The sequence below is a fragment of the Lontra canadensis genome, unplaced genomic scaffold (genome assembly GCF_010015895.1).
Source record: "Lontra canadensis isolate GAN:19392208 unplaced genomic scaffold, GSC_riverotter_1.0 scaffold130, whole genome shotgun sequence".
NCBI lineage: Eukaryota > Metazoa > Chordata > Mammalia > Carnivora > Mustelidae > Lontra > Lontra canadensis.
The window spans coordinates 3020075-3034843 of NW_022631124.1; the positions used below are offsets into that span (position 1 = coordinate 3020075).

The 14769-nt window shown below is 40.1% G+C and overlaps 1 protein-coding gene across 3 annotated transcripts in view; it reads left to right on the top strand.

The window, feature by feature from the left end:
- Positions 1-14769, top strand: part of LIMS1 (LIM zinc finger domain containing 1) — a 142778-nt gene that overhangs the window by 38126 nt on the left and 89883 nt on the right. Inside the window, exon 1 of one of the 3 annotated variants that reach the window (XM_032842444.1) lies at positions 258-496. The exons of 1 other annotated variant lie outside the window; for it this stretch is intronic. The gene's annotated coding sequence lies outside the window, so the exon portion shown is untranslated. Of the gene's footprint in view, positions 1-257; positions 497-14769 lie in introns of those variants that run through there. One more of the 3 variants, XM_032842443.1, reaches the window with a different exon arrangement.

The window sequence follows — 14769 nt, forward strand, 5'->3', positions numbered from 1 at the left end:
TTTTCTGTAAATCTTTGTATGATATGTTTACAAGAATTATGGATAATTTGTTTTCCTTGATTTATACAGAGTTGAGTATTTTATTTATTCATGCAGAGAAAAGAAAATCAAGGCATTACAGTAATACAATATTCTCTTTGGCTCTGAAGAGCCAACTTTGCAGAAATACAGGGTGTCTGGAATCCAGAAGTTGCTGGCAGGTTGATGGTGGGGGAGGAAACCTTTTTAATGGCAAACTAATGAGTCCCTGAGTTCCCAAAAGCAAACAGACATGGGGGAGAAAAAGAGCTAAGGACTCAAAAGAGGCTGTACTCTATATACTCTGATGGCGTGATTCACAGTGAGGGCAGCAACATTTCAGAAGGAATGGGGCCATCCCCAGAGGCAGTGGAGACGAATAAGGAAAGTTAGCATGGAAGAGCCAGAAGGGAGGGGCATGGAAGTCTGCAGCACTGCCATAAGTGGCAGACCTTGAGGAAGAGGGACCAGACTGAAGGTATCCAGCTCTGTGGCCTGGTGGTGAAGGGGACAGGGGGGAGTACATAGCCGTTCCCCCTTCACCTGAAGTGTAAGCCTTCAACTACCTAAAAAAATGGGCTCTCCAGAAAAATTAGGTCCATAGGATCTCTGAATAACTAACTGGGGGAGGAAATATATGTGTATATATAGCTTTTTGACTAATGTGGTAATATTTCTCAGAGTTGCTGAAACATTTCAAATATTTGATTCTCTTGTTAAAATCTCTGGGTTTATTATATATAAATAGGGTTATAGAAACCTTATTTGGATCTTTTTTTCCCTTCCTTTTTCAGTAAGTATTAAGTATCTGTATATATTACTTATTGTAAGCTATGTTAATGTTACGCATCCTTCCATCAGAGTTACAATGCAATAGAGAAGACAAAAGGTTTATAAAGTAATAATGGTAATAGGACAAAAGACTTATTGTAGATAACGTTTTGAGTTATCTAAAGGAAGAGAAAGGTCTTTTTAAGGATGGAGAAACTGAGCTGAATATTATGTAAAGTTTATAGGTCTGGGTCCTTGATCACATTACATCTTATGGAAATGACAAGAGACTTCAAAACAGTGATTCTGTAGGTCATATTAGTATAATTAGTAATTGTGGAATGTTTGATTCTACTGCTGTCCCACTGTACTAGATATTTTCTTTGAGCTATTCACAGTGTAAATACCTCTGAAAATATACATGAAAGTATATGATTACTTGTTATCCACATCATTTGACTAAAGTGGGACAATAGATACTGTTACAGAAATGTAATACCTTACATTGGAATAGCATTCTCTGGTGAACAGAGGAACACAGTAGTCTCATGTAATATAATGTAATATTATACAAAGAGTGTGAATCTTAAACATTTAATCTTTTCTTTGAAGACTCTTTTTAGTTTTGGGGCATTTAGCAAATGCTAAATGCTAAATGCTATATGGTTTAAAAAAAAAAAAATGTAGCTAGAGAGCCGTGGACTAGAAGACATAGGTGAGCTGTTCAATGTGTGGATGGCAACAGAGACTCTTGAAATTTGCTGAGGTAGAATATCTCATTTGGCATCATCTGTTCTTCTGAAGTTCAGCCAGATTTGATTAACATTCTGCCTCCAGGCTAAGAATCACTGACCCTTAAATTTTAAAACAGGTGGGTAAAGGGTAAAGTTCTACCAGAAAATGTCAGTTTAGTTCATCAGTTGCAAAACCATAATAAAAACCATAATAAACCATATATACACAATGCAAAACCATAATAAAACATATATGCACAATGAATACATGTTGAGCTTATGTCTAAATACTGACTGCATTATGGAAGGCCTATTAAAAGACACTAGAAAAGTTATTCTGAAGGAGGATTTGAGCAACTGTAACTTTTTTTTTTTATCATGGGACCTAATATCTTAACTCTGACTGTATACCCACATCCTTCATATCTTATTGTTCTTCTTTGCCTTCTATGAATTTCCCTTTATTGAGGTATAATTAGCATGCAATAAGCCATTCATATTTGACTTTAACAATGTAAGGTTTTTTAAATATTTTATTTAGAAGTAATCTCTACACCCAACTTGGGACTCAGACTCACAACCCCGAGATCAAGAGTCTATTCATACTCCACCAACTAAGCCAGCCAGGCACTTGTGTCTGTAAGTTTTGACTCATGACATCATCACTGCAATCAAGAAAGTATCATCCTCAGCTTGCATCATGCTCCTTTGTCCATCTCTTGTCTCTGGGTCTCTGGGACTCTTTTGCCATTTGGAGTGTATAGGAAAAAGTTCTGAGAAACACTGTCTTAGAGAATTCTCTTAAATTTTAGAACTGGCCTGGATCCCTGAGGTAACTCGTGGCCTTTGAACCTGTCTCTCCACCTGCTGCTCATCTGTGCCTCTCTTGGCCTGGAACCCTGCATAAAATTACAGTTCTGAACATGTAGTACAAGTTACTTTGTTGGTGCTCTACACCTTCCTGGGCCACATCAAGCATTGCTGGCCAGTACTTTCCAACTATAGTGAAGACTGAGGTTTTCATTTTAAAAAAAAAGGGAAAGAAAGAAAGAAAAAGCCTGTTAGTCCATTACTATCTGATACTTCCATAAAGGACAGTGAAAATGGTTACTAGAGGGCACCTGGGTGGTTCAGTTGATTAAGCAACTGCCTTTGGCTCATACCATGATCCTGGAGTCCCAGGATTGAGTCCCACATCAGGCTCCCTGCTCTGAGGGAGTTTGCTTCTCCCTCATCCTCCCCTTCTCATGCTCTCTCTCTCTCTCTTACTCTCTCTCTCAAATAAATAAAACCTTTTTAAAAAGTGGTTGCCAGGAAAATGAAAGGAAAAAGAAGTCCTGTGAGGGCACCTGGGTAGCTCAGTCGTTAAGCATCTGCCTTTGGCTCAGGTCATGATCCCAGGGTCCTGGGATGGAGCCCCGCATCCACATCTGGCATTCTGCTCAGCAGGAAGCCTGCTTCTCCCTCTCCCTCTGCCTATTGCTCCCTGTGCTTATTTGCACTCTCTATGTCAAATAAAGAAATAAAATCTTTTTTTTTAAAAAGTCCTATAAATACAAGTCTCGTTTTTTTTCTTTAGATTCAGCAGATATAAAATTTCTCTGTCAAATTTTAAGTTTCTAAGTACTTATTCTTTTTTTTTTTTAAGATTTTATTTATTTGTCAGAGAGAGTGAGCACAGGCAGACAGAGGCAGGCAGAGGCAGAGGGAGAAGCAGGCTCCCTGCTGAGCAAGGAGCCCGACGTGTGGGACTCGATTCCAGGACGCTGGGATCATGACCTGAGCCGAAGGCGCCGCTCAACCAACTGAGCCACCCAGGCGTCCCATCTAAGTACTTATTCTTAATTTCTGCACTGATTTTAGTGCAGATTGATGGCAAAATCTCATGATCGTAGGCTACACTGAGTGACACTGTGATAGGGAGCCCTGCTTTTCCCCGTGTGTTTCACTGGGTGCAGAGATCTCGCAGGCATGCTTTTGGAGTTGCCCACTTGGAATGTTCTGAAACTTTTGGCAATTACTTTGACTTAAGAAATGAAAGAAAACTAACAGTTGTTGAGTACTCACTATATGACAGCCAACATGTAAAGCGTTTTTTTATGAGATTAGTTGTGGGCTTGTCATCTTTGGCCTTTACTGTGTTGACATACACTACCTCTTTACGCACTTTGTAGAGGTGCTTTTGTTTGTTTGTTTTATCTTGAATGGATATTGAATTTTGTCAGATGCTGTTTCTTTATTGAGAGATTCATAAGATTTTTATTCTTCATATTGGTAATGTGGTATATCACTTTGATTGTAGATATTGACCCATCCTTGCATCACTGGAACCCAAATTTGGTCACACTGTATAATCCTTTTAATGTACTGTTGAACTCAGTTTGCTAATATTTAGGGGGTTTTTGCATCCGTGCTCATCAGGGATATTGCCTGTAGTTTTCTTTTCTTGTGACATTGTCTGGTCTTGGTGTCAGTGTAATGCTGGCCTCTTACATTTTGGAAGTGCTCCTTCCTCTTCTGTTTCTTGGAAGAGTTTGAGAAGAGTTGATATTAATTCTTCTTTAAATGTAGACTTTACCAGTGAAGCCATTTGTCCGGGACTTTTGTTTGCTGGGAGGTTTTTGATGACTGATTGCATCTTCTTATTAGTAATTGGTCTGTTCAGACTGCCTATTTCTTCATAATTCAGTCTTGGCAAAACATTTTTATTTTTTATTTCTAAAAATAACCCTGAAGTGTAGGTGATATCAGCCCAGTGGAGGGTTGAATTAACTCATTTATATTTGCATATTCAGTTAAATGTTTCTGAATCCTTGCTGTGGGTCAGGTTTGTCCTGAGCTGTGGAGAGGCAACAGGAGTCCCGCGGAGCTCACATCTTTGTTGGGGGGGAGACATCATAAACAAATAAATGAAACCTATTAGATGGTGATAAATGATGTCGAGAGAAGTAAACTAGAGAAAAGTATAAGGGATGGGAAGTGGGAATTGCACATTTAAGTAGGGTGGTTGGAGAAGTCTTTACTGCCAGGACATTTGGGCAGAGATCTGAAGGGACTGATGGAGAGAGAACCACTCAGAGCTAGTAGCAGTAGTAAAGGTCCCGGAATTTTTTGAGATGCTCACTGACATGAAGACCTTTCTCCCATCTAGTAAATGGCTCATCTGGGTTTAAACTCACATTTGGCCTTTCCATTATGCTTTATAGTTTTTATTCACTATCCATGCTCCTGGTTTAAAGATGCCTGGGTTTGTTCAGATAAAGTGGAAATCCATTTGGGATTGGGAGTGTAATTTATATGTAATAGGGAGTTAGCCTGAAAGTCTGCTCTGTATGTGAATCTTGTTTTTGATTAGGTCTGGATATTTTCCGAGGCTTTGAGTATCTTATTCCTAAGTGCACAAAATAGATGAGTTTTGTAGAGTTGAGTTTCCATTTTTAAGTAGATGAAATTTCTCTAGGGGGCATAGAAAGCCAGACAAAATCAGGGAAAGAATTTTCAAAGAGGAACAGATGATTAAAGCTTTGGAAAGAAGGCATTCCTTTTGTTTAAGCACTTTGAAGTTAAGGATTGTGTAAGTCCTTCCTTACTATGAATGACCTGATGCTTAACAGACAGCTCTCCTTGGCATTGACAGGAGCCTTTGTCGGGATTCTTTTATCTGGTTGCTCTCCCGTGCCCACAGCTTCCCTTCTACACTTGCCAACAGCTCTGCTCCAGACTCTTTATCTTTGATTCTGAAAGACTTCAGCTACCTCCTTGCTGACCTCAGTCTGTACTTCCCAATTGACTAAGTTCTTTCCAGCTTATCTCTTAACTCAGGCAAAAGATCCTGCAAGCAAAGCATCCCATGTGGGGAACTGAAACTACCCCTCAAGCAATAAGGATTGCCCTGAGCCAGCAAGATCCTTATGACTGACCCAAAACAGTGATCAAACTGACCTTTACTTCCCACCTGCATGTACCCACCAACTTTTGTCCCACATTTTCCTTAAATAGACCTGTACATATTTTAAGCACTTTGGAGACAATCTTTAAGACATTAATCAGCTGTATTCCTGGTGTTCACCTCACTGAAATAAATTCCTTTCTTGTTCCAACACCACTCCTCTCTCTGCCTTTGGAATTTTGTCAGCAGTGAGTGGCCGAGCCTGGTCTGTTTGCCCCCCCTGCCCAGCGCCATACCAGGTGCTCTTGTACACCTTGCACCTTACTTACAGTCATAGCTGCTGAACCTTGGACTCCTTTCTGCCTTGTCACCTCCTCTATCAACCCCAGATTGTGTTGGGGAGGAGGAGTGGTATGTTGTCATTCATGTCTTATGGTTGTGACAAATATTATAATGACATGTATCCATCATTATGGTATTATACAGATTATTTTCACTGCCCTAAAAATCCTCTGTGCTCTGCCTGTTGATCCTGCTCTCCCCACCTCCCATGTCTTGCTGATTTTTATATCAAAATTTAATAATTTGGGGGCACCTGGGTGGCTCAGTGGGTTGAGCCTCTGCCTTCAGCTCAGGTCATGATCTCAGGGTCCTGGGATCGAGCCCCGCATCGGGCTCTCTGCTCAGCGGGGAGCCTGCTTCCCTCTCTCTCTGTCTCCGCCTGCCTCTCTGCCTACGTGTGATCTGTCAAATAAATAAAATCTTTAAAAAAATTAATAATTTGTAAGTGTACATCCCCATTTAGTGAGGAATACTCTTACTTTCTTAGAATATATATTATCTCTTGTACATTCCCTTGGTGATAAGCCTAACACCTTTGGAGTTATTGATCATGTAAAATAATTTCTCCTGTCATTTTTCTCTGTTAGCTTGCTTTATTGTTTATAACATCTCACATCCAAGGTTGTGAGAATGGAGGTGGGATTTTTAAACCTGGAGTAGTGTGTGTGTGTGTGTGTGTGTGTGTGTGTGTATTTCCACCCCCCGCCCCCAAACATAGTCATGCACTTTTAGTGAACTAACCATTCTTCAAACAATAAAAACAGAGGTCAGCAAGCTTGGCCTTGATGACAGGAAAACCTGAGTCCTCCCAAAGTTAGCTTAAAATACTGAATTGTTTTACTTGCCCTTAAGGATCACAGAAAACCTACACATAGCAGGCACTGACAGTTACTTCTTTGTTTAAAGCTATATTAGCCATCCAGATGTTTTTAGTTCTTTCCTTTCTTTTTCATCAGAAAACATTTCTCCTTGAAATCTCCTGGGGGCCATTTTGCTCTGATGTAGTTCTCCATACTGTCTCTTCCCTGACTTCTTATTCCTACATTTGATAATGTTTTATTGTCATCAGGCTGCTGGACTGGACTGAACACTGACTTTCACAGGTCTAGCTTTAGCTACAGCTCTCCTTTTCCCCATCTTCCCTTAGGCATTATTTTTTTCTTTAAAGAATTTCATGGTTTGATTTGTAATGACTATTCCAGAAGTCAGTCTTGAGTCATCGGGGTTATTTAGTCTGTCGTCTTGTGTGCATGTGTGTCAGTGCGGTGGTATTCCTTTTGGATATTTGGATAAGCATAGGATATAGCAGTTTTGATTCTATAGCCAAAACCAACTCAAAAGAGACTGCTAACAGTGCAGAAAAAAACAAGACAATGCAAATAGGCACATGTGCTCTACACCTGCATTAGGAACCAAGGGCAGCTGAGGCCAGGATTCTAGATGAGGGATGGGATGTTGGGGAGAGGCCTGGTCTTGATGTTAATGTTAGAATTGCAGCAGTAACAGAGGGTAATTATCCATTATTGGTTTTCCCTAATCATTTTAGCTTTTTTAAAGATTTATTTGAAAGAGAGAGAGAGCAGGAGGAGCAGAGGGGGACACAGAGAGACTATTTACCAGACTCTGTGCTCAAGATCATGCCCTGAACTGAAACACATGTTGGACACCTACCAGCTGTGCCACCCAGGCACACCTAGCTCTGTTTTTTAATAAGGTTTTAGGATTTACCCACGAGAGCAAGAGCTACCGGGTACTAGGTTTTATTTGTCCTGTGAGGAGATTGGATTAGAACTTTAGTTAGCAAGTCAGTCCCAATTATCATTCAGTTTAAGGTAAGGAACAAACCTCCTGGTCTAGATTGTAATCTAGTAGGGAGAAATAAAATAACCTTGTTCACTTGCTTTCTCTTCTCTTTTCCTCTCTTCTTTTGTTCTTTTTTTCTTTCCTTCCCTCCTCGCTCTCTCCTTCCCTTTCTCCCTTCATTTAATTATTTATATTGAGTTATAATGGACATACTATATTAGTTTCAGGTGTGTAACATAATACTTAAATATTTGTATATATTGCAAAGTGATCACTGCAGTAAGTCTAGGTAACATGTGTCTGGATTTATCTTGATACATGGCAGCATATGGTAAATGTCCGAGAGAGAGAGAGAGAGAGATATCAGTACTCAAAGGACAGGGAGCGCTCCCTTTGCTTAGGGAGAAAAGTGCTTCCTAACAGGAGTTTTTTGACCACCCCGAATAAGGACACTCATTTCTGTTACTGCCTCACACTTCCTGACCCTGTGGTTTGATCTTGACTCATATGTCCAGATTTTCTTGAAAATGGGTTTGAACTTCTCAGAATACAATATGATTTCTCAGAACTGTCAGTACACCAAACATTGTTGCATAATCGATGACCATTCCTTGTCTCCCTTAAACTGTAAACTTGTTAAAAGCAGTGAAACTGTCTCCTTTTTGTTTCCTGGGTCTTAGCACACTGTACTAGCAGGTACTAGCAGGTGGTGCTTTTTTGTTATTCCCTTCCCTGAGAATTTTTCTTTCCCTCCCTTTGCGTTGTGGGTACAACCAGTATAGACTCCCTTCAGTCAGTTACTCTCTAAAGCCTCTCTTTCTGCTTCTCTATGCTACAGCTCCTTGCCAACACTACCTCAGCTATTTCTTAGAATACTGTGATGTGCGTTGTATGTATCTCATAGTCTGGGAAGTTACTCTGGGCCAGGAGTTTTTTTTATTCATCCTTAGTGCCCTGTGCCCTCAACAGTAAGTTATGTGGTAATCATTGGCTACACATTTGTTGAAATGGAAATGAAGGGAAGTTTTCAATTTACAGGTATTTGTTTGCCACTCACCCCTCTGTTTTAGTGGTACAAAGTGAGGAATAATAAGTTAACACTTGCATTGGCTCAAAAGTTAATTTTTACTGTTTTTACCCATTTATATTTTTTTAAAAAAGATTTTTATTTGAGAGAGAGAGAGAGAACGAGTGGAGAGACAGAGAAGCAGGCTCCCCACCGAGCAGGAAGCCCAACATGGGGACTCTATCCGAGGACCCCAGGATCATGACCTGAGCCAAAGGCAGACACTTAACAAACCGAGACACCCAGGTGCCCCTACCCATTCACATTCTAAACAAATAACAATTTCTCTGTATTATAATACTTCACTTTTTAAGTATGAGGAAAATGGTGCTTCATGTGTTTTTAAACTACTGTTTAGCATTTTTGGGAACTTAAAATGCAGCTCTTAAAAAATGAAAAGCTGGGCCACCTGGGTGGCTCAGTGGGTTAAGCCTCTGCCTTTGGCTCAGGTCGTGATCTCGGGGTCCTGGAATAGAGCCCCACATCGGGCTCTCTGCTCAGCAGAGAGCCTGCTTCCCTGTCTCTCTCTGCCTGCCTCTCTGCTTACTTGTGATCTCTTTCTCTGTCAAATAAATAAATAAAATCTTAAAGAAAAAAAAAGAAAAGCTCTTTTTTCCTGGGAAATAAAATGTATCTATTTTTCCTTCTTACCAAGTGACTGTTGAATTGCACTTATGAGCTTGTACATGTTTTGACACTGTAGGGAAGTATATAATAAATTGCCAGTTAGTCACCAATAATTTCTAATTATGACTCAGTTCATCTTCCGTCTTCAGTTTTTAACAGAACACATCCTTTGCACTTGAGTTTGTAAAACTTTTCATGTATTTCTAACCATATACTCAATCCTATTTTGTTATATACTCTCTTTAAATAGAAGCACTTTTATTCTGAAATAGTTTTGCAATATTAAAGTTAACAGTATAACTTGGTGGTATGATAAGATCTTTACCCTGTGGAGTATGAAATATCTGTGCTTTCCTGCCCCCCATTCACAGAGGTTCCTTTAACCAGAAGGCTTAATGCTTTGGCTGAACTCTCAAAAGCATTGCAGCTGTCATAAGTATGAGAAATGTTCGTTTTAGTTCATGAAATATAAATAATTTTTTAATCCGGTGCCCAAAAAACATGATGTTGTAGAGGTGTCCTTTCTTTCTTCCTCAAGAATAAATTCAATCTTGAATTTCAGTTTAGCACCCTGGATTCATTATCCCATATCACCTTTTTTGGTATGCATTCATGGTTTTGCAGGCAATTTCATGCCACAATGTAATATTTTTATAGAACTGATTTTTATTTTTCAGCTAAAACTCTCTTTGAAATTATATAGAATTTTGTGACAAAAACAGCTAATTTGGCTTTTTATGTTTATGATTTCATTTTATCTTTGTGTAGCCTGAGATTTAAACAGAATGGTTATTATCCCATTTTGTAGTTGCTAAAGCTGAATATCAAATTTTTTTTATTTTTTTTTAACGATTTTGTTTATTTATTTGACAGAGATCACAAGTAGGCAGAGAGGCAGGCAGAGAGAGAGGAGGAAGCAGGCTCCCTGCTGAGCAGAGAGCCCTGTTTGGGGCTTGATCCCAGGACCCTGGGATCATGACCTGAGCCGAAGGCAGAGGCTTTAACCCACTGAGCCACCCAGGTGCCCCATGAATGTCAGATATTTTGCCTGAACCAAGATGTCACAGCTAATAAGTGGTGCAGTTAAGAAACTGTAACCCAGAGACTTTTACTTGTAATCAGGGCACCTTCCACCGTTATTTGGTGTTTCCATGCATATTGAACTTATTACTAGTCTAAAGCTGTGGTTTTCAGGTATGTTAAATGCATTTAAAATTTTTTGTTAATGTTTAATATACATACAAAAGCGTACACAAATCTTAAGCACACAGGTTGACGAATTTTCACAAAGCTAACACATAATTAAATTATTTTGAATGTGAATTAATATTAAAATGAATTTAACATGGAATGTGCAGGACCTCTTGATTCCAAAGAAATTAATTCATTAATTTTTAAAGATTTATTTATTTATTTTAGAGAGAGAGGAGAGGGAGAACATGAGTTAGGAGGGGCAGAGGGAGAGGGAGAGAGAACCTCAAGCAGACTCCATGCTCAGTGCGGAACCTGATGGTAGGGCTTAATCTCACAACCCCGAGATCATGACCTGAGTTGAAACCAAGATTTGGACACCACCCAGGTGCCCCGAAAATATTTATTTTTAAACTTCTAATTTCTTAATTTGTTCATTTCTTTGAGGCTGAGAATCTGCTCTCTGGCAGGCGTGCACATAGGTGTGGGATACATTTGTGTGTAAGAATCACCACTTGTAATAAACTTCCATTTGGGTTTAGACTAATAAGGAATCAGGCAACAAATTGTGGGGCCTTAAGCTTTTTTTCAGGAGTATTAGTACCAGGCCCTATGAGAGCATAAGTAGTCTGAGGGGCTTAAGTGAAATTTTCCCAGAGGAAGTGACATCTGGGCTGCATCCCACCTGACGATGAGATTCATCCAGAGATGCCATTCTAGGCAGGAAGAACAGAAGGGATGAGAACAAAAGATGCTGAGGTGCGGCAGATCCCCATAGTTGGCTCGGAGTGTGTAAAGTGGGAAGTGGACCTTGGCAATGGAAATGGGAGCAGGGACATCTTAGATCAGGAAGGGTCTTGTGTCAGGTTGAGACTGATTTTATTGTTACTTAAGGTCCCTTGGTTATGGATAACGGGAATTGACTCTGGCAAACATGAGCTAAAAGGGATTTATTGGAAAGAGTCTCAGGGGACTGGAGAAAGAGCCAAACATCGAGGTCTCTGAGAGGTTAAACGGCTAGATCAACTCTTGGCATCTCTGCAGACAACCTGCGGGTCTTCTCTCTAGGGTGATACCATTAGTTGACTTACTCTACCTGCTGAGATTTAGTCTCTACTCAGATTTCTAATTATTGAAAAATAGAATCTGATTAGCTTACTTCAGATCCAGTGCCCAAACCAGAACCAGTCCCCGTGGCCAGGGATAAGAAGAAACACTGTCTAGTCAGTTGCCTGTTCTGTGATCAGGAGTGCTAGATCTGAAACAGAGAGTAGAGGAAGGGAGGTACACTGCCTCAAAGGCAGTGTTGCAACTGTATGTAAAGGGGGTGCAGTCTGTGATCAGGAAAGTGTGGAAATCCAGAGACCTGTTAGATGATATTATAGTAATCTAAGGGCAAACTGATGGTGCCAGAAGTAGATATTGTCCACAGGGAGATAAAGATGTGAATAGACCCAAGATAATCAAAAGGCAGAAAAGAAAGGACTTCGCAGTTGGACATTGGGAGGTTTGTGGGGATGTTTGAGGAGTTGAGGATGAATCCTGAGCATGAGTGACTAAATGGTGGTGCTTTGTGTGGAGAAGAGCTAGTTTCAGGCAGGGAACAGGGCTTTCATTCAGTTTTGAAGTGTTCAGTTGACATACCTAAGCAGGACCATGTTTAACTTAAGCACACTTGGTTATTTCTGGGACTCCAGTTCCGCCATCAGGGTCCTCTCACTCTGATATAGGGACAGATGCTGGGATTATCCCTTTCCTGTCATGTCCTTGGACAGCTAGAGTCTTCCCACAATATTGCCATGGAAATTTACAAGCTGCATCCCTCTCTCATGCTCTTACACTTTGGACACTTTCAGGTCTGAGTGGATATAGGGGATTGTACCTTGCTCAATCTCAAAAAGACTCCCAGAGCTAGGAACATTTAGGACCAAGTATTGCTGTTTAGGATCTTTCTTAGATATTATTTTGATTAGACAAGCCTTTTCCATGACACTATTTTTTGGACATAATTTCATCTGAGTTTGAAAATACTTGAAAATTGGGGGCTTACTTGATTAAAAAGTTTAAATTGTACTTGGAAGTTTTTTAGTTACAGTGTTTTAATAGTATTCATGTCGTGGTTCACATCACACCCTGATGTGTATACTATATGTGTATGTATAAATACTGATGTGTATACTATACACAATAGTATAGTGTCGTGGTTCACATCACACCCTGACAGGTGGTTCCTTCAGATACTTTATTATTTTTTTTTAAGATTTTATTTATTTATTTATTTGAAAGACAGAGATCACAAGTAGGTAGAGAGACAGGCAGATAGAGAGGGGGAAGCAGGCTCCCTGCTGAGCAGAGAGCCCGATTTGGGGCTTGATCTCAGGACCCTGGGATCATGACCTGAGCCAAAGGCAGAGGCTTTAACCCACTGAGCCACCCAGGCACCCCGCTTCAGATACTTTAATTAACACTTTTGCCATTAGGTAGCTTAATGGCCTCAGAAATCCTGTGGGTCAGTAGTTCTCAGTAGGGCTAGAATTGTTCCCTAAGGAGCAACTGGGAACTTGTAGGGTATTTTTTTTGTTACCTTGATGTTTTGGGCACGGGGCACATAGACATTGAGTTGGCTAGGGCCAGGGATGCTAGATGTCATCGACTTTGCATCCACAGGACTTTGGTGCAGGTTAAGAAGAAAAAAGAAAAACTTTTATAATTATCTGAGCAAAGCACCTAATTCTGTTTTTTCAAAAGATTTTATTTATTTATTTGGGAGTGAACAAGTGGTGGGGGGGGACAGAGGTAGAGAGAGAGAAGCAGACTCCCTGCTGAACGGGGAGCTTGATTCAGGGCTCCATCCCAGGACCTGGAGATCATGACCCGAGCTGAAGGCAGACACTTAACCAACTGAGCCACTCAAGCGCCCCCCCCCCAATTCTATTTTAGATATAATCATGGAGTACCTTTGCACAGTTTCAGTCAACACTAAATTTTTCAGGAATGCCATGAAATTTTTAAGTTGAGTAAAAAATGAAGTTTGCTCAGGATTTTACTGTAAGCTGTACTCTCATAGGTAGTATTAATTTCTTTTTTATCCTGTTTAGAAACTCAGAGCCTTTAAGATAGCAATTAGGATATATTGAGGGGTGCCTGGATGGGACAGTTAAGCATCTGACTCTTGGTTTTGGCTCAGGTTGTGATCTCAGGGTCATGAGATTGAGTCCTGCATAGGGATTCAGTGCAGAGTCTGCTTAAGACTTTTGCTCCCTCTCCGCTTCCACTCCGCTGTCTCTCTCTCTAAAATAAATCTTATAAAAATATATATTGAAAAGGTTTTTGTTTTGTATTATGTTTTTAAGTGAGAGTTGATTGGTAAACTAATGTTTTCTTAAGTGAAATAGGTCAGAGACACCAGGGAAAGCATGTGTCTAGGGATGAACATGATGAACTTGCTGGGTTATAAATGTGTTTCATAAAGAAGGACCTAAGAGGCATGTAGAAAGATGTAAACATTCAGTAGGACTTGATAGTTTGGATGAATCAAATTGGGTGAGATTATCCCAGATTTTTTTAAAGGCCAGAGAGAAAAAGATATGCAAAGGCATTGAAAAAGTTACAAAATGGATCTGTGTCCATTCAGAGAATATTCTATGGAAAATATGTCTGCTGATTTCTTTTTTTTTTTAATTAAAGATTTTATTTATTTATTCGACAGAGAGAGATCACAGGTAGGCAGGGGGAAGCAGGCTCTCTGCTCGGCAGAGAGCCCGACATGGGCCTCGATCCCAGGACTCTGAGACCATGATCTGAGCCGAAGGCAGTAGCTTAACCCACTGAGCCACCCAGGCGCCCCTGCTGATTTCTTTTTATCTGTGTGAGACTTATAAAGGAAAAGGGAAGCATGGAAAAGGATCGATGAAAGAGGCTGATTCTTCTACCGGTCACCCAAACTACAGCTGGTGATCATATGGGACTGTAGCTCCATCTGCTGGAAAGAAGCAGACCCACTCCTGCACATTATATAAGTGAAAGTGACCATCTGTATACAGTCTTAGCGAGCCACCCAGTATTTATTAAATATTCCCCGTGTGTGAAATAACACCTTAGGTCAGGTTTTAGGGTAACAGTAGTAAAAATGTAGACACATTCTCTGCTCTCACCATGCTTAGCTTTGAGAGGCTTTCTGCTTTTAAGAAAAAGACTTCAATTTAGCTAGTACATTTTTGCATTCTAAGTTCCCTTCTTAGACTTTTCCATGGATGGCTTTTAAGATGTACGCTTTCTGAGCATCATTTTCCTTATCTGTAAGATAAGAACTACTGCCTCTCCTGCAC